This window comes from Lemur catta, chromosome 9, assembly GCF_020740605.2.
Source record: "Lemur catta isolate mLemCat1 chromosome 9, mLemCat1.pri, whole genome shotgun sequence".
NCBI lineage: Eukaryota > Metazoa > Chordata > Mammalia > Primates > Lemuridae > Lemur > Lemur catta.
The window spans coordinates 73,301,395-73,321,033 of NC_059136.1; the positions used below are offsets into that span (position 1 = coordinate 73,301,395).

The 19,639-nt window shown below is 39.7% G+C and overlaps 1 long non-coding RNA gene and 1 other non-coding gene across 2 annotated transcripts; both read left to right on the forward strand.

Annotated features, from left to right (window-relative positions):
• The first annotated feature begins 1,496 nt into the window (after nucleotides 1–1,496).
• LOC123644652 lies at nucleotides 1,497–18,134 on the forward strand. The gene is made up of 3 exons (XR_006737203.1): nucleotides 1,497–1,710; nucleotides 4,721–5,039; nucleotides 17,959–18,134. It is a non-coding gene; the product is annotated as an uncharacterized LOC123644652 (long non-coding RNA).
• On the forward strand, nucleotides 2,501–2,639 carry LOC123645283. The gene has a single exon (XR_006737481.1). It is a non-coding gene; the product is annotated as a U4 spliceosomal RNA (small nuclear RNA).
• Nucleotides 18,135–19,639: the final 1,505 nt, after the last annotated feature.

Below are 19,639 nucleotides of genomic sequence, written 5' to 3' on the forward strand. Positions count from 1 at the left end.
CCCTACTTTTTTTTTTTACATAACTGCAGAAATGAAGATGGATGGCCCTTTGTAAAAATGAGCACACAATAAAGACTTGCTAATTTGAATGCAACTAATATTTCTATTTCTGTTGTGAGGTCAGAAATAGTCCAATCCAACTGACTGTTGTAAAGCAAAATGTCTCCCCTCCATTTTCTTTTCCGTATCCTTCCATCTGTCCCTTCACCTCTGGCTACTTTTTCGGTGACTGTAACTTTCTCTGTGATTTCCTGGCAATCACCCTTTGATGATCAGTTTTCTGCTTCAGTAAGAGAGTCTGACTGTGTCCAGCTCGCTCCAGCCATTTATGACTCTGCACCTGCTGTCTGCCAGGCCCTCTGCTGAGTGATAGGGACCCATAGATAAACATAAGCAGGCCTGAGCAACCTCACGATGTAATCATCACACAAGAACTAGGCAGGAGAATCTGGGACCATATAGAGACATGTGAGAGAGGGGAAGAATGACACAGGAAAACACAGATTGGATTCTCTCCTTTAGAGCTGAGCTCTCAAAGAGCTCCAGCCAACATGTGTTTCAAGTTCCAGGAAAGGGAATCTTCAGTCTCTTCTTGAGAAGCAAAGAGGATTCAGTGATCATGTGTGCAGAAATGTCACTGAATTTCTGTGACATTCTTAGATGTTTCTTAGATGATTCCATCTTTCTCCCTAACCCCTCTCCTCAAAAACAAATGTCCTTTCCTGCATTTGGGTTCATTTATTTTCAGTAAACACTCATCAAATGACCACTGCTAAGCACAAGACCTGAAAGGGTGCTAGAGATAAGTTTCTATCTTCTAGATCTTTCAAGAAAAGACATAAGATAAAGTAACATGAAAGGCTCACTAAATAGATATCTGTCCCACTTGGTGTTCAAGTACAAACGAAAGGTGATGTATCTTGAATAGATGGCTCAAGAAAGATACGACAGAGGAGAAGTCTGCCTGGACATGGAAAGGTGAGTAGTATCTTGGGAGGCTGAGAAGTAGAGAGGCGCAGGAACAGCTCAAGCTAAAGCTCAGAGGCATCACACTGCTTTGCAACTCCAGGGTATGGTGTCAAGTTGTCTGTGGCTGGAAAGGAGGAATCAGGGAGAAATATACTAAAAGTAGCAGGTGTAAATGAATCCCATATCAAGGTTTCAGAAACTTTCTGTGGATTTTGGAGCATTATTCTGCAGCCAACAAGGAGCTCTTGAAGGCTTTCCAGAAGGGAATGACATGATCTGATCCAGAAGAAGGAAGAAGATGCTGGTATTATGGCCACAGGAACGCCCCACTCAGTTGTCAATTCAAGAGAATCCACAGTTACTTCTTTGGGACTAGAATGGGGTTCACACCACAGCCACCCTTCCTGACCAACAGGGAGCTTTTCAATAGGAAATTTCAAAGTCTTAGAGACTTCCCCTAGGCCCGCTGAGACTTTCTCAAAACTGCAGCGATCTGAGGCTCTCTGCACCCAGTCCTTCTCCTTTCCTAGGTATTGAGTCTGCAGAACAGTCTGAAGCCTCTCTCTGTCGATTCCTGACTCCTCTCCTTGTAATCTCTACAGACGATTCCCTAAGTAATCCTCTTGCATTCTTGGCACCGGCTTCGGCTTCGCAGAGCACCCAGACTGACACAGCAGGCACAGCAGGAAGGATGAGCCGTCCTGACCCATTTTGGGGTAATATCCAGGACGGCACAGACTGGTCAGTACCAACAAGGCAGTGGGGAAGTGTAAGCTTAGGAAGGGAAAGGAAAAGGAATGCTTTTTATGATGAAAAAAGAGCAGATTTTGTTTGGTCATCTCCAGTATGCTTGTGGGAGAAGGGATTATGCTTGTTACTTTGAAATCACTCAATTACCAATGTATTTTTTGTATTTAGTGGGGCCCAGTTATGGATAAATATTGGTGTTTTCCTCATTGCCGAGTCTTTGTCTATGGTATTTTTTTCCTTCCGTGTCCCTGTAGGTGTGCTTACATCAATTTAGCATGGTATAGACCTACTAATTATGTCAAGTAAGTGTTTGTAATGGAAAGTTTGAAACATTTACACACTTTTATTTTTATCAATAACAACATGAAATAACACTTATTATGATCAAAATTTTCTAATTAAAAAATAATAAAACCATTTATTCATAAGCAATGGGGTACAACCCTGACGAGTATGTATAGAGAATACAGTTTGACTTGCAATCTTTCTGCTAATATTTCCATAAATGAAATCATAGCTTTATGATAAAACTAAAGTTTTTTAAAAAGCCATAGTTTATTTATGAAAATAATCCTCCTCTCTTATCCCAAAATACTTTTGATGTTTAACAAGTGAATAGTAACTATTCTGATTTTCTGTGCTTCTATTTGTTTCCCTACTAAACATAAACATATCAACATATCAGAGTGAATGAATATGAAATATGGCATATTAAGCAGTAGTTATAAACTACTCTGATTTGATGAGGACAAAAATTATTTTGTATTTAAGAACAACTGTTAGCTTTGTGCAGTGGCAGTATCATTGCCAATGAGGTTTATCTGAGGAGCAATTATTTCTAATTGAAAACTTTTCCCAACACCCTGCCACGATGACTTGAAATATAGTCGGCATTGGCAATTTTTGACGGTCTGTACAGACACTGAATTAAAAAAAAAGAACAACTGTGTCCAACCATAAAAGCTACGGCACATTCGAGCTGATTTGAGCTGTTTGACCACCTAATCAAAAATGTTTCAAAATCCATAATAACTTGATAGTAATTATGCACATGTGTATAAATATGGATTTTTTTAACTAAAAAGGGGTTTGTTCATCCTTTATGATTCTCCCTAAAGTGTGATACGTAAACTGGTTTTGTAATTTGTTTTCATCTCCACATCCTGTGAAATGCTTTTGTTTATAATATTCTTTTTGAAGCCAAGGAAATCTTTGCAGATGAAAGAGATAGCACAATCTTTTCCTTTCATATTGTGAAGTAAATAAGGAGGGTAGCTCATTTGATCAGGGGCTGTCACTCTGAAATAATTTCCCACTAAGTCCAGAATCTTGGAATTATTTGGGAAAGAATAGCCACTGCCAACAACATTTATAAACCATATGGAAAATCGAGTGGTTGCCTTTGGCATACCAAGGAGAAGGTCGCATGCCTCAGCATAGTGTACAAGGCCCTTCGAAATCTAACCCCTGAGACGATAACTGTAATTATATCCTAATATCTATACTCCTCTTTTTCTTGGCTGTAAGAGCCTTAATTTTGTCTGGGAATCTGTGTGCCCACTGCCCAGCATTTGCCCTGGTTGGACTAAGCCAATTATAATACTCTGTTCTCCATGCTCTCAGCTTCTCTTACTGCTGTGGTAGCCAGTAAAATGGCAACAGAAATCCATTGCTGGGACTTCTGGGGAAGCTTTTGCTTTCCTGATGCAGGGACAGATATCCTGCCACTACCTTACTTCCTCCTTCTTGGCTTGACCATAGATGTGAGACCAGAAACTGAGGCGACCATTTTGCCACCCTAAGAGAAGGGCCAAGAGAACTGCAGAGACACTGGCTCTGCCACCCTCAGGCCACCGAAACAATCCTCAGCCCCCTACATCTGGACTTCTTATCTGAGGAAAAACAACCCCCTCCATGGTTAAGCCGTTGTTATTCCCTTCTGTCACCTGCAGTAGAAAGCGTCCTTAACTGAAACAGATCACTTGCTCTCCCAGTCTCATCCCCTGTACCCTGTTCCTCAAGATCCAAAAACAAACTTATCCTTTGTCAAGTCCACTGGGCTATGTAATGATAGACACAAAAACTCTTTCCCTCCGAAATCCTTCTCATCAAAACAATTCAGCTTAAATGAGAAACATTCCTTAAGTAATCACCTTGGCCCTTTGCTCATGCTCCTTCCACACTGTGCACCAGCCTGGTGTTTACCAACCAGGCTCAGGCATCCTTGAGGAAAGGAATTACTCTAACACCATTGCACTATTCCCAGTTCCTAACACAGTACCAGAAACACCAGGTCAAATGTGTCATCTTTGTTAAATCTTACGTAACTACTTGAAGAGAAAACCTTGGTCTCATCTAAGACTTTTCATTGACAGGCTTTTCTTTGGTTCTAAGTAGAGCTAGCTGAACTCTCCCTCCACCTGGCACTCCCAGATTAGTGAAAGAAATGTACTTCAGAGGTCTTCTTGAAGACTAATTTTGTAATAACAAATTAAAATTTTAAATGTGCACAATTCTAGAAAGTAATCCCAGGGCTCCATCACATAAGTGGCCAAAGATATCTGCACCTAGCTATGGATTAGAGCATTGTTTATAAGAGCAAAAATTGAAAACAGGCTATATGCCCACGAATAAGAGACAGGTTAAATAAATTATGGTACATCCACTTAAAGATGGAATGCTATGCTACTGTTAAAAAGAACCTGAAAAATCTATATATGATGACATATAAGGTCAAGATACATCACTGTGGGAAATAAACCAGTTATAAAAGAGTATATTCTATCCCTTTTCTGTAAAAGAAAATCCATATATATTGAAAATATCAAGATGGATAAACTAATTTATAAACAGTGGTTAATTCTGAGGTTGGGACTTTTGTTCTCTTAGATTTAGATATCAGTATTACAGTATGTGGATTTCTATAATCTTTGCATGTATAATATTTACAATCAGAAGCAAATTACTAAAGAAACAGACTTACTCTGGTATGTTTTTCTAGCAATGGTTGGAGGCCAGGAGCTTCTGCAGGGCTACTGTCTCCATACAGAAATGAAGAAATGCTGAGACAATTTGACATGCAGGATGGAAAGGGGCTGGAAGTGGGACAGTAAGACTGAAGGTTTGGGAAGAAAAATACAAGATGAGAGCTGTCCAGAAATGGAACAAGTTTTATTGTGCAGTAGTGAACTCCCCATTCATCCAACTGTGCAAGCAAGAGACCTAGGAGCCTTCCTTTGCACTTTTCTCTCTGTCGTTCCCCCAATATTCTTCTAACGCATACATTTTTCTCCATCTCTACCAATGCCAGCCTCATCCAGGTAAGCAACCTCTCCTGCTTGTACTATCAGAATAACTTACTCATTGGTGTCCCTATATCAACTGTAGTAGGCAGAATATTGGCCCCTATGACCTTTGCCCCCTGATGTCACACCTATCAATAACTTATATTATGTGGCAAACGGGACTTAGCAAATTTAAGTAAGTATATGAATCAGTTTGACTTCAAAATAGGGAGAGTGTCCTGGCTTATCCAGGTGAGCCCAATGTAATCATACCAACATTTAGAAGCTGAGCTGGAGGTGGAAGAGGAAGTAAGAAGGACGTGGAAGAGGAAGTTGGTGAGATTGAAAGTGTGCGAAAGTCTTGACCCTGCTTTGCTACCTTGAAGATGGGAGGGGCTGCAAGGGAAGGAAATGAATTCTGCCAATAACTCGTGAGAGTCTGAGGTTCTTAGAACCACAGCCCCAGCCAATACCTTGATTTCCACCTTATTAGACCCTAGACAGAGAACCCAGTTGACCCAGGCTGTGTCCAGACCTCTGACCTACGGAAACTGATGTTTTAAGCTACTGGGTTTGTGGTGATTTGTTTCAGCAGCAATAGAAAACTAATACATCAATCCTGGCCCCATCTTTGGTCTAATCTTCCACCATAATAAGAATGACTTTTTTTTTTCAAAATACAGATCTGGTCACCTCTGTTTACTTAAAGCTTCCTAATGCTCTTTGAAAACACTGCAAACTCCTTTACATAGACTTCAGGTCTTACATGGTCTTCAGCTGCCATGAACCTCTCTAGCCTCATCTTCCCCTACAAGTCCCTAACTCTGCAATTCAGCCACTCTGGCCTCCTTTCACTTACTCATACTGCTGTGCTTCCCCTTGCCTCAGGGCTTTTGCACAAGCTGTTCCCTCTGCCTAGGATGTCCTTCTCTCCCCTCTTCACTTTCTGGACACTACCATCCAAACTGCCATTTAAATCCATGCACCTCCCTCTCAGAGAAGTCTTTCCTGACCTATGACTATAACAAGTATGGAAATTACAGGCCCCTGTGGAATTATGTATCTTTCCTTCTAAGCAATTGTCATGGTTGCAATGATTTGTGTGATTACCTGACAATTATCAGTCTCCCACACTATGCTTTAAGCTCCATAAGGACAAAGAAGTGTGTATGTCTTTCTTCACCATCATATCAACTGTTCCTAGGGGAGGGTCTGAAACATACTTAGTTCTCAAAAAATATTTACAGGCTGAATAATTGAATGGATGAGTCACAGTGAATCAACTGACTCGGTGAATTGGAGATCTAGGAAAGAGTAGATAAGCAAATACCAGCCACTAGTAAAAGGTTAAGTCAAGTGATCACACACTTTCTCCCACCAGTTCTTAGATTGTACAATGCTAAGTATTCTGTGCCTATGCAACGTTTGAAAACTGTATTATAATTTTACATTACCCAGGGAATCCTGGTTTTTAAAATAAAAATAGCTGCCAAAATATTACTTCATCACCAATATATATCATGTCTCACCAAACAAATTTAATAAATACTTAATGGGTAATGACCAAGTAGAAGAGACTGTATTATGTATCCCAAGGGATATAAACATATGCTTGAATATTAATATATTTGATTTATGTATTGAACTTCACACTCTATAAAATATACCTTTGCATATATTATCTCCTTGAATCCTCAAAATAACTTTAAGTACCTGTTTATCTTTTTATGACTTTTTTCAATTCAGCACAGATTAAGTCAGAAATTTGCTGCTCAGAAGTTTAACTGACTTTCTCAAGTTCAAAAAACTTGAAAGTGACAGAACTTCATCTCAGGTTTTCCTACACCACATCCAAAGTGCTTTAACAGCATCTTGGATTTTCCAGGTAGGAACTAAGCCTCACGTTTCCATATGTACTTCTGTTCTCTTCTCTCCGCCTCTACTCCCTGGTGACCAACCCCAGGGCCTCGGAAGTGGTCTAGGCACGTGTCCTCCACCCCTGGTGTAATATCTATTCACACCTGCCTCTGCACTTTCCAAAGATGAGAAGATAAAACAAGTGGTCAACCACTAAATGTTTGTCAGATGGATTGCCTATTTTATCCTCACCCTTCACACACACACACACACACACACACACACACACACACACACACACAGAGAGAGAGAGAGAGAGAGAGAGAATCATTATTCAAGCTTTAAGCTCCTCAAGTTTGAAAATATAAATTTGTACCTAAGAAGTATTCTATTAATTCTTTATTATTTTTGGATTGGCTTGAATTTATGTCATGATACTGTAGATGATTAGTGTGGAGTGGGCCTTACCCAGCTTGACTGGAATGTAGTTAGCACACAGAGATCATCTCAAAGATAAATGTTTGCTTAACTGGAGTGAGCATAATATTCCAGTGATTTTGCTGAAGGTACTGGAAAATCCAAAGGAAGTTCCAAAAACCATGTTAAATAATCTTTACTGGCATAAGGGCATAGTCTCTCTTTATATTACATTAAAAAAAATTATTATCATTTGGATTCTTCTGGTATGTTCTATTTTTAAAAAGAAACTTAGGAGCAAAATTAATAAGTCAAAGAGCACAAAGAATTTCTGTACAAATTTCATTTTTTCCTGATTGTTACATTAAAGCACACTTAAGCAAAAAGTGCATGAAAGTGTCCACAGGGAGAGAAAAAATTTGCTGATAATGATCATTATGCTACCTTGAGACAAATGTTGTTATGATACCATCTTCTCATTTTCATCTCCACCATTGTCCTATTTATTTTTCTTAGTTGAGATGTAGTTTTATTTTTTCCACTTAACATTATATATATATATACACATATATTTCACCATTTGTTTAAGTGCTTTTAATGAAAAGTACTACTTCTCTGCATTAAATTAAAAAGTTTGCCCAGTTGATGTAGCAAATTTGGTATTTACCTTTCTTACTTGTTCCTTTGCTAACCAAACATAGACAGTAGACATATAAATAGCATTACTGCTATTGTTGTTTTTGCAAAAATGGAATCATACACATAACTTGCTTTTTCTTAATGATATATCATTGTATTTTCCCAAAATCCTTCTTGTGGTCCTATTTCATTTTATTAAATAACTTCGTAGTATTCCATAGAGTGGAATTTCACAATAATTTATGAAACCATTTCCTATTGATGGATATTCAGGGTTTTTTTTTCCATTTTTTTTTTGTCATTATAAGAAACATAGCAATAAAAATCGTAACACATAGATTTAAATAATGACGCTTTTATTTTTAGAAAATATTTCTTTGCTAACAATTACAAATGTAACTAACAAAGACAGTGAGGTTCTTTCGGATATTCTCCATGACAGCAGGGTCCATATTTGCCTGGTGCATCCCTCTTTTGCCCAGACAGAACACAGAATGTGGCATGTAGAAAGTTTGAGTCAAATATTCATTGAATTGAACTGAACCGACATTTTTTGTGGGATCCCCGAATTTAATGGTGGTCAATGCGTAAACTGTGCCATGTGATGGGTGTTTAGGGAACACACCAGAGTCAGGGCTTAACTAGAACATTCATAAGTCCACCATTTGGATCCAGCTTGGCCACTACTCGGCAGTGGAACTTCAATCTCCTTCCACTTCACCTTTTTCTTTTTTTACAAATTGGTTAGGAGGCATGGTCCTCATGTTGCATACACATATCCCCATTTTAACATGCATGTTATTCCTATCGGGTATCTGACAGTAATGTAATATAATAAGTCCCTTTTAGCATTAAAGTGATTTAGTAAAATTATGTTTGCAATTATGAAAGTATTTATTGACATCTTTTTAGAGCATATTTCATAGGCAGAGAATGAAAGGATTATTAAATTAAATTCTCCCTACTCACTGACTGAGCTTTAAGGTATTCAAAGTCTATGTGGGAATTAGTTCCATTAGTCCACAGTCACCCTGACAAATACATGGCACCATTTGAGGGGTGAAGAAAGAAGACGATGTAGATAAATAAGTATAAGCTCATTTATCAGAGCAGGGACTCCAGAGGCCCCCTGGGGTAGGGTCAACATTCTTCTTGAATGTTGGAGATCAAGAATACTCAATAATTAACACCTTTTTTTCTCACTTGAATTCCAAATAAATTAAGCTACAAAATAGAGGAATTAGGTGGACGGAGGTCACAATATAGCTTTTATCACCAATGAAGATGTTATGAGAGGATGTGACTGCCATGGATGGGCAAGCCAGCATCCCAGTACAGCACTGTAGGACTAGGCAGGTTCCCCCTCTATGCTGCAGGGGGTCCTACACCAAGCCACATCCCCCTCTTCCAGAGCAGACCCTACTCTGCACTGTAAACAGGAGAGAGGGGGCAGAGCCGAAATGAGATAAGGAGGATGCAGCTGTACATGCCCTATTTCTCCTTTCAACCTCACCAACTAGACTGAGTCCCTCTCCCTCCCTGGGAGGGAATAAGTAAGGGGGAAAAGAGGCTCCAGGCATTTTATGCTAGTGGAACTCTATTACATGGGAGAAAATATCAGATATGGGAAAGAAAATCTTCTCCCCTTACTGCTCACTATTGAGAAACACTTTTTATTTCTTTATGTTGCTTATATACGTGTTGCTGCTTTTTACAGAAATTTGGGTTTTGAGATAGCAGCCAATCTGTACAATCCCTGGCCACCTCCACAAAAGACATCACACGTACACCAGGCAGACACACAAACACATCCTCTGCCAAAGCGGGTAAGGGCATTTCTGCAGATCATGAGCTAGAAGAGGTCCTAAGTGGAAGCTAAATAATGTGTACACGTGGAGACTTGGAAAGGTTGGAGGGTGATGACGGAGGAGAAATCACTTAATGGGTACAATGTACGCTACTTGGGTGATGGTTACACTGAGCCCAGACTTCACCACTATGCGATATATCCATGTAACAAAATTGCCCTTGTACCCCTTAAATTTATACAAATTAAAAAAGAAGAAAAAAAAAAAGAAAAATGGGATAAATGCACCTCTATCTAGCATGCCCAGCAAGGGGCTGAAAGTACCTATTTACATTCTTGTTGGCCTGACTGGTCTGTAAGCTTGTTGAAGGCAAGAGCTATGTCTAATTTACTTTTTATTTTTTGTTCACAACAGTTTTATTGAGATATAATTCATGTACTATAAAATTCACTCATAAAGTGTACAATTCAGTGGTGTTTAGTATATTCTCAGAGATCTGCAACATCACCACTATCAAATTTTAGAACATTTTCATTATCCCTGCTATAGATTGAATTGTGTTCCATCAAAATTCATATATTGAAATCTCAACCCCCAGTACCTCAGAATGTAACCATATTTGGAGTTAAGTTCTTTACAGAGTTTATTAAGTTAAAATGAGGCCAGTAGAGTGGGCCCTAATCCAATATGAGTGGTGTCCTTATAAGTGGGGAGAGAGAGAGAGAGAGAGAGAGAGAGACACTAGGGGCACACTCTTGCCCAAACACAGGAGAAAGACCATGTGAAGACAGGACAAGAAGGTGGCCATCTATAAGCCAAGGGGAGCAGCCTCAGAATAAAGTAACCCTGCTGGCACCTTGATCTTGGATCTTTAGCCTCCAGAACTGGGAAAATAAATTTCTGTTGTTAAAAAAAAAGAGAGAGAGAAGCCGAGCGTCCTGGCTCATGCCTGTAATCCTAGCACTCTGGGAGGCCGAGGCAGGAGGATCACTTGAGGTTGGGAGTTTGAGACCAGCCTGAGCAAGAGGGAGACCCCATCTCTACTAAAAATAGAAAAAATTAGCTGGGCATGATAGCTCATGCCTGTAGTCCCAGCTACTCAGGAGGCTGAGGCAGGAGGATCCCTTGAGCCCAGGAGTTTGAGGTTGCTGTGAGCTAGATTGATACCACAGCACTGTAGCGCAGGCAACAGAGCAAGTCTCAAAAAGAGAGAGAGAGAGAAAGAGAGAGGGAGATAAAGAGATCCTAATTGGAAAATTTTGTTCAGAGTCTCGACTTTAAAGCCTTAACGAGTTTATAGTGGATATTGGAATCCAACCTCTTGCTTTGGCTATGTTGAAAATGGAGAAAGGAAATTTAGTCTACGATTCCGTATACAGTTTTTAAATTCTCACTGTATTATATATTCTTCCTGCTGACATCCCTATATTCTTTGGAATAATGTGTTTATTCAAAGCATTTGTTGAATACTTTTAATAACATTTATGAGTACCAACAATGATCCAAATCTCACAATGAAAGTGTTATCAAGCCCATGTTACAAAAGAGCCAATTAAGGTTGAGAAAGGTGATTTGTTTAAGGTGATACGCAGCTGGAAAATGCAAAGCTGTATTTGAGCCCAGGCCTTCCCAAGCCACATGGGCTCTCCCTCATAGTTACTTATACAGTTATCCATCATCCTAGATAAAATTCCTTGCGATTGAGATCATGGCTTCTATTTATTCACTTCTTTTCAATCCACAGCAAAGAATACAATGCTCTGCACTTGGCAGGTATTCAGTAAATGTTTGTTAAGTTTAAGTAAATATAGACTCTTGTGAAAGTCTAGATATGGAAGATGCATAGAAACGTTTCCGTTTGAATCTGTCATTTTCTAAGTTAGGAAATGAAGGCCCAAAGAAGTGACTCAAGTTTACACAGCTAGGAGAGTACCAGAATCCAAACTAAAATATAACTCCTCATAGGCAGACTTGCATTTCCTCCTGCTACAGTCCCCTTTGCCATGGGAATCACGCAGGATTATGGTGGCTGCACTGGGAGGAGTCAGCTGCTGCTTCTCCTGGGACATAAGACCTTGGGGAGCAGAGGTCATAGCTGTGTCACAGAGTTGGAAAGACTTACAGGAAGGAGAACAACAATAATAAAACATCACATTTGTTTATTAGACAAGCAGCAGAAAAATAGTGTCTCAGTGCATGGACTCTGGAGCTACATGGCCTGGGTTAAACTACGTAGAGGCAATCTGCTACTTGTTAGCTATGATCTTGGACAGTTACTAGCCAGTATGGGCCTTAGTTTACCCATCTGTAAAATGAGATTGAGGTATCTCTTACTGTCTTGGTGAAAATCAAATGAGTCACAGATACAACATGTACAGACAGCGCCTAGCATAGAGTAAGCACTACATGGTGGTGGTGATTTGAGCACTTTCTACGTTCCAAACTATGCCAAATGTTTAAAAACAATTAGGCTTCGTATTGGCATATGTATTTAGCATATTACTAAATATTAAATAAAACAATCCATCGTTACAATTTACAAACAAGGAATCTTGAGACATACATAAACAGAATAAACAACTTGCCTAAGATTCTAGTACCTGACAGAAGACGCATATAAACCTAGGTCACCTGGCCTCAGAGCCCTCTGTGATGGGGGCTGAATTGCATGATTGGCTCACTCTCTCTTATGAAAAATGAACAACTGCTTTGGGGTTCTATTGCAGCAAACATAGAACTCTCTAATCAAGGCAACTTTTTTCTCCCCAACCAAGCCTCCAGTTTCCCTTTGGTACCAGGAGGGTGGTTTCACGGTGGGCCATATTGTCCCTAAGCCAGAAGAGTTCAAATTAGCTAGCAAACTATTACAGAATTAAGGAAATGTAGAATCACTATAGGTGGATCTCAAAATAGAACCATCTAGACTCCTCTGGAATTAAATGCCCTTGAAATAATCAAAGTCGGGCCAATTTCTGAGACATTCTCTTATAAAGTCAAGTCACCCAGATGTCTCTCAATCAAGAACATACTCATACTAGAGCTTGTATGGAGCAGACACAGGTCAGCATCTGGGAATAAGGCCTCATCCAGAGGTAGAATGAAAGAACAAAGACCATTTCCCTTAACTGCAAAGCAGCCACTAAAATCACCTGCTTCGTCTTAGAGAATGTGTCATAAGTATGTCTAAACTTAGGACTCCAGGAAACAACATTTCTGTTGCTGCCATTTAGATAAAGCTCCTTGAGAAATGTGTTGAGAATGAGTCTATCAATACATGTTTACTATTAAGCTTGTTATGTACTCAGCACTGGGTTAAACAAAGTTTGAAGTTTCCTACCACATGTTTGAGGGGAATTTAAAGCTCTTAATAGACATGATTGTATGTTGTCAAATAGAGTGTCACAGTAATGACTGTTCCCTAACTCCAGTTGCTGTCATTTTCAGAGACTTTGTTAGCAATAAAGTAAAAGTTTGGTATGTTAGAAAAGCAAGTAATTTCTTCTGAACAGTAACATTAAATCATATAAAATAAAACAAGATTTCTCTCTCTGCTTTCCTACCTGAAATAAATTGTTGGCTGGTATACCCCAGTCATTAAAAATACCTCTGGTTGCAAAGTGACTGTTACAGTTCTGATTTATAACATAAAGAAGACTCAAAGAGTGAGTCTGGCTATAATTCAATAGGGCTAATTATGCTTTAATCTGCTAGATAAGCAAAACAATGATTTTTACACTCTGGAGATTTCTTTTCAAACAATGCTTCTTGTTTCTGTTTTTGTCACTGTTTGAAGTCTATTTCTTTTAACACAGCATATCCTAAATTAAATAAGATTCCTAACCTTTCCTGTCAGCATAAATGATTCACCGACTCAATTTGGCAAGAAGACACTGGGTTTAGCTGCCAGCATAAACGTAAAGCTAAATGAACAATTCTAAGATGAATGACAAAGTACTTGTGTGTATATGATGCATAGTAGAACCTGATTCTAAGCTTCGGTGGCTACTTCAATGACCATGATCTTCCACGTGATGGTCAGAACCTGACATGACCAGTAGTTCTTGATAGTTAAGGAGGGTGTGATAAACTAAGTAATAGGCTTGGAAACTCGGAGGAAATGGATTTTTAATTTTAGGTCTAGTCCTGACTTTCTCTGAGATACTAGGCAGACACCTATGGCTTAGCTTTCCCTATTTGTGAAATAAGGAGAGAAAAAAGGTTGTTAAAGTAATGTCCAGAGAGATGACTATTAAATAGGAATGAAATGCAAGGTGAGTATTATAACTAGTAAGTACTTATTTGTACATCATCATATCAACCATAAAGCATTTCAGTAGAACTTAGGATTTTAAAAAATAATTCACTAGGCATAGATTGAAGTAAAGATAAAGAATACGTGGACTTGACTCCCAGCAGCTTGCAGTCCAGCTGGAGAGATGGGATCCCTATCTCACAATTTGTTCCTCCACTGACCATCAATCAACAGATTGACTGATACGGACATAGTCACCTGATATAATTGCTCCCTTCCTCATCTTGAGATGGTGTTGTCATTTCTGCTCTGTGTTAATCAACACTGTAAATGGACATCACAAAAATGCAATGTGGTTTTAAGTGCACAAGGAATATTGTGTTCCAGCACCAATTCTGTTTTATACCAACTGAGTGTCCTACAATTCAATTCAATTCTGACACTATCCAGAGTGGGTGTAAGGTCCCACAACTTAAAGGGCAAGGTTCCCGGCAGGGCGAGGTGGCTCACGCCTGTAATCCCAGCACTATGGGAGGCCGAGGCGGGCGGATAGTTTGAGCTCAGGAGTTCGAGACCAGCTTGAGCAAGAGCGAGACCCCGTCTCTACTAAAAATAGAAAGAAATGATTTGGACAGCTAAAAAATATATATATAGAAAAACTTAGCCGGGCATGGTGGCGCATGCCTGTAGTCCCAGCTACTTGGGAGGCTGAGGCAGGAGGATCGCTTGAGCCCAGGAGTTTGAGGTTGCTGTGAGCTAGGCTGACGCCACGGCACTCACTCTAGCCCGGGCAACAGAGTGAGACTCTGTCTCAAAAAGTAAATAAATAAAGGGCAAGGTTCCCAATAAGACTACCCTCACTCTAGACACTAAATGCAAGCAGGGACCCCAGGCACTTCTGTCTGACTTGGCTATAAATTTGAACATTTTCCCACAACCCGTCTTCAGGTTCAATAATTTGCTAGAAGAACTCACAGAACTCCAGAAAGCACTGTACTTATGATTACCATTTTGTTTATTATCATAACACAAATGAACAGGCAGATGAAGAGATACATAGAGCAAGGTCTGGAAGGGTGCTGAGTGCAGGAGCTTCTGTCTGTGTGGAGCTAGGGTGCATCACCCTCCCAGCACACCAATATGGTCACCAACAAGGAAGCTCCCCAAGCCTCAATGACCTGAGTTTTTTATTGGAGTTTTATTATGTTAGCATGACTGCTTAAATCATTGGTCAGGCTATTGAACTTGATCTTTAGCCCTGTTCCCTCCCCCAAGGTTGAAGGTGGCTCTGAAAGTTCCAACCTTCTAATCACACAATTTGTCTCCCCCACCTCATTAGCATAAGTTCAGGTTCCATCCAAGGGCGTTAATTATGAATAACAAAAGCCCCTTCTATCAGAAAATTTTAAGAGTTTTGATGGTCTATGCTAGGTACCAGGGACAAAGACCAGATATATTCTCTATCATATCACAAATGTATATAAATGCTGTTTTATGAATGCTTAGTAATATTCATAACTTATTTCTAGTCATTTATTTTATAAACATTCACTGAGCAGTATGCTAGATTTTTTTGCCTTTGCCTTACAAGTATCGGGCAATGAAAAGGGAACTTTATTCAAGGCTATGGAGGGTCCGGAAAAGCACTGTGTTGGCTGGAATGCTCTCTTTTCCATTGGGTCTCTGCTTCTCCTTGTATATCTGTTTCATTTTCCTCCCTAGAGTGTCCAATCCATTCCGTTTTCTCCAGTCTGCATTTCAGAGGAGACTAGTCCTATTGGTTTAGCTAATTACTCCTGCCCCTTAAGCCCTTGGCATCAGGGCACTCTTGGGATCAGGTGACAGTCCTGACGCAATCAGTGACCACATCAGGGCTCCGTGGAGCCGGGGTCACTTCCCTGAGCAGTGTCCTATAAACAAGGTATCAGGAGAAGGTGGCATAGGGAGGTGTAGACACAGTGACTGACACCTCTCATCTCCAGCAACCTCCTATGAAAGGCATGGTATCAAGAATAATGCCGATTTTCTGCTCCCCTATCATTTCTGTTCCCATAGATGATCATCTTTCATCCATCAATAGGCCCAATCTTTCTCCAGGCTCTGGGTTCAACCCTGACTAACGTTAATGGGCAGTGGGTACTGAAGTATCCTCAGCCCAGAATTCAATATCAAGTAAATCTTCATATTAATCTGGTTCTTACCTTCTTCTCCAATTCTAATAATTAGACTTCAATTTTTGCTTTCAAGACCAAGCCTTCACCCTATAACTCAGATACAATAAGTATATAACTAGATAAACCCTGAAATTGGCCCAGAGCTGCAAACCCAAGTAGGGTTAGAAGCTGAATCGCTCCTGGCATGCTTTCTCTATCTCCCCCACACACCTACACCCTCCCTTCCACCCAACGTGCTTACAGTCAACAACATCATAAGCGTGGACGTGGACAGAAGTCTTGTGACTTTGTACAAAATAACTAGAGCGTTAAGGAGTGGAAGAAGGAGAGGAGATACAAAGAAATATAAAACACGGTGCCTGCCTTCAGGAGTTTACTGTTTCATTGAGCAGTTGAGATACATACACTGATTATCTATGATGCAAAGCAGTTAGGAGAAGTGCCATGTGGATGATCTAGACAGCAGGTGTTACAGACGCTACCAGGAGGAGACGCTCCTCCAGCTGGGATGAGCAAGGTCAACTTCATGGATGTGGTGAAGTAAGAATTAGGCATTAGAATATGGCTAGTATTTGGAGGACAGAGATGGGAGAGGACGGTTTGAATAAAAAACCCAGTGAAACACAAAAGCAAGAAAGGACAAAGGATAAAGAAGCACCAAAGAACAGAACAGTTTGACCAGAGAAGATTCGGGGTGGGGTGCAGTGAAAGATAAAGTAGGTTGTAATCACTTCTGTATACCCAAAGACTCTTTAACCAAGAAGTTCAATCATGTATTTTCAGAAAAATATTCTAGTTATGAATATGAACAAAGCAAACTACTATGAGTTGCCTATAACTGGTTTCAAAATGGAATAGTCTAGTATTTTCTAAAAAAAAAAAAAAAAACCCTTTAGAATTTCACTGTATTTGGTTGAATACTAAACATTGCTTGAATAAGTGGTTTGGTCTAAGTGTGTCAAAGGAATAGAAAAAATATTTTAAATTGCTGTTTCTGGCTCTATAAGCCAAAATAATGTCTCTTAGATTCAGCTGTCCCCTTGTATATATAAACAAAACACTCCTACACTTTGTTTTTTTCCTAGCCAAGAGAAATTAGGCTCCCATGGCTTCAGACAGCTGTCATGCATTTTCCTGACTGCCGCCACATGCATGTGAGGCTCTGCAAATCATTACCAACACCAACATCTGGCTCTGCTTGCTTTCTTTCAAGCAGGAGTTTAATTTTCCTCTAAGTTTCCAGAAACAGGAAATACCACGAGCACTTCAGTGGAATCTGGGATTAAATATTTCTAAAAGCAACTGCTGTTTTTACAAGACGTTTTGGAGTGATGGCTTATTTTATGGCTTTCGCCTCTGGGAATTCTTCTATTTGAATTGCTATGAAATCTCCAAGGTCCCTTGCCTTCCTATCAGGCTGTTATTGTGCTTTGATTCATCCCTGGAAGAATGGGTTTGAGGCTCTGCTCTGGGTCTGAGCTCCAGTCGTACAAGTAACAACTCAAATATCAGGAGTTTTTGTCACCATCCATACAAGTAACATCTCAAATAGCAGAGTTTTGTCAAAACTGGAAATTTAACCACTACAAAGTGTTTGGCAACTTTGGGAAGCTCACATTCTCACTACCCCTCACTAGTGTCAACCATCAACCCTCTCTAGAAGGTGTTCTTTTGTTTAGGAGTAGGGAACGAAAGAAGGGAGTTCAGCAGAAACTAAACGCTCCTTCTTCTTGGGGAAGTAGGACTAGGTAAATGGCTGACTCTTTCAAAGAATAATAATAACTACTACTATTGTCTCCATTTCCCAGATAAGGAACCTTATGCAGACTTACAAGAAAGCCACGTAAACAATGCATATTCTTCCACTTCTAAATGGGCCACTGGATCAAAGAGAAAGCAGACAGAAAATTCACTTTCTGATGATTAGAGATGCAAATCAAAACCACAATGAGATACCACCTAACTCCAGTGAGAATGGCTTTTATCAAAAAATCCCAAAACAATAAATGTTGGCGTGGATGTGGAGAGATAGGAACGCTCATACACTGCTGGTGGGACTGCAAACTAGTACAACCTCTGTGGAAAGCAATATGGAGATACCTCAAAAAACAGATACAAGTAGAACTACCATTTGATCCAGCAATCCCATTACTGGGCATCCACCAAAAAGAACAAAAGACATTCTATATAAAAGACACCTACACTAGAATGTTGATAGCAGCACAATTCACAATTGCAATGATGTGGAAAAAACCCAGGTGCCCATCAAGCCATAAGTGGATTAATAACATGTGGTATATGTATACCATGGAGTTGTACTCAGCCACAAAAAACAATGGTGATCTAGGACCTCTTGTATTATCCTAGATAGAGCTGGAACTCTTTCTACTAAGTGAAGTATTCCAAGAATGGAAAAACAAGCACCACATGCACTCACCATCAAATTGGTATTAACTGATCAACACTTAAGTGCATATATAGTAACAACATTCATCAGGTGTTGGGCAGATGGGAATGGGGAGGAGGGTATGGGTATATACACACCTAATAGGTGCAGTGTGCACCGTCTAGGGAATGGACATGCTTGAAGTTCTGACTCGGGTGTGGCAAAGGCAGTATACATAACCTAAATATTTGTACCCCCATAATATGCTGAAATAAAAAAAAGTATGAAAAAAAAAAAAAAGAAAATTCACTTCCTGCTGAATTTCCTCTCCCTGTCATCTGTTGTCGCGATATAACAAGAGATGGCTTCCATTTCAGGGAGAGTGCAGGACTGAGAGCAGAAAAGTCTAATTGCCAACAAAATGGTGAGAGGATGAGACTGGTGGAAGATATATGACAGGGGAGAAAACGACAGAAATGCTTTAGTTACTAAAAGCTTTTCACATCTTTCTGACATTGGAGACTGCACAACCTGCTTCTTTTGGAATTGAATCTCTCATTAACTTGATAAATCTTCCTTTCTCAATTCTGAAGTTTGGCTTGTTGGTTGGCAAATGGTTGATGACTAATGAAACACAGTTTTCTCTGATGCCTACTTGAAATATGTTTATAAGAAGTGTATTATATTAAAGCGATAAAAACAAAAGAATTCAAAGTGAATCTAAGGAATTGCAACCAACATTGTGAATATCCACATCAGTTTTACAGGCACCAATCCTGAGTGTTGATGTCAGAATAGAATTTTTAGGAATGTGTAAGGTCAAGATGACAAAGGACAAGGGGAATGTCTGTTCTTTAATCTGTAATGTAAAGACATTTCCTTAAAGGGCTCTCTGTTTTCATTTTTATAAGTACTGTCTCTCTTGCCACCATAATTTCTTCCCCCCCGTAGAAAGATCTGAAAGTGTCAAGTCCTTAAGCCCTGCCTTTTCCCCTGCAGTATAGTGGGAAGCCACAGAGTGACATTAGTGGACTTTGCCTTGATCTCCCCTGAAAGCCTTTACTATATGATTCTCTTGTTCTCAGAGGAGCCCTAAAGTCACT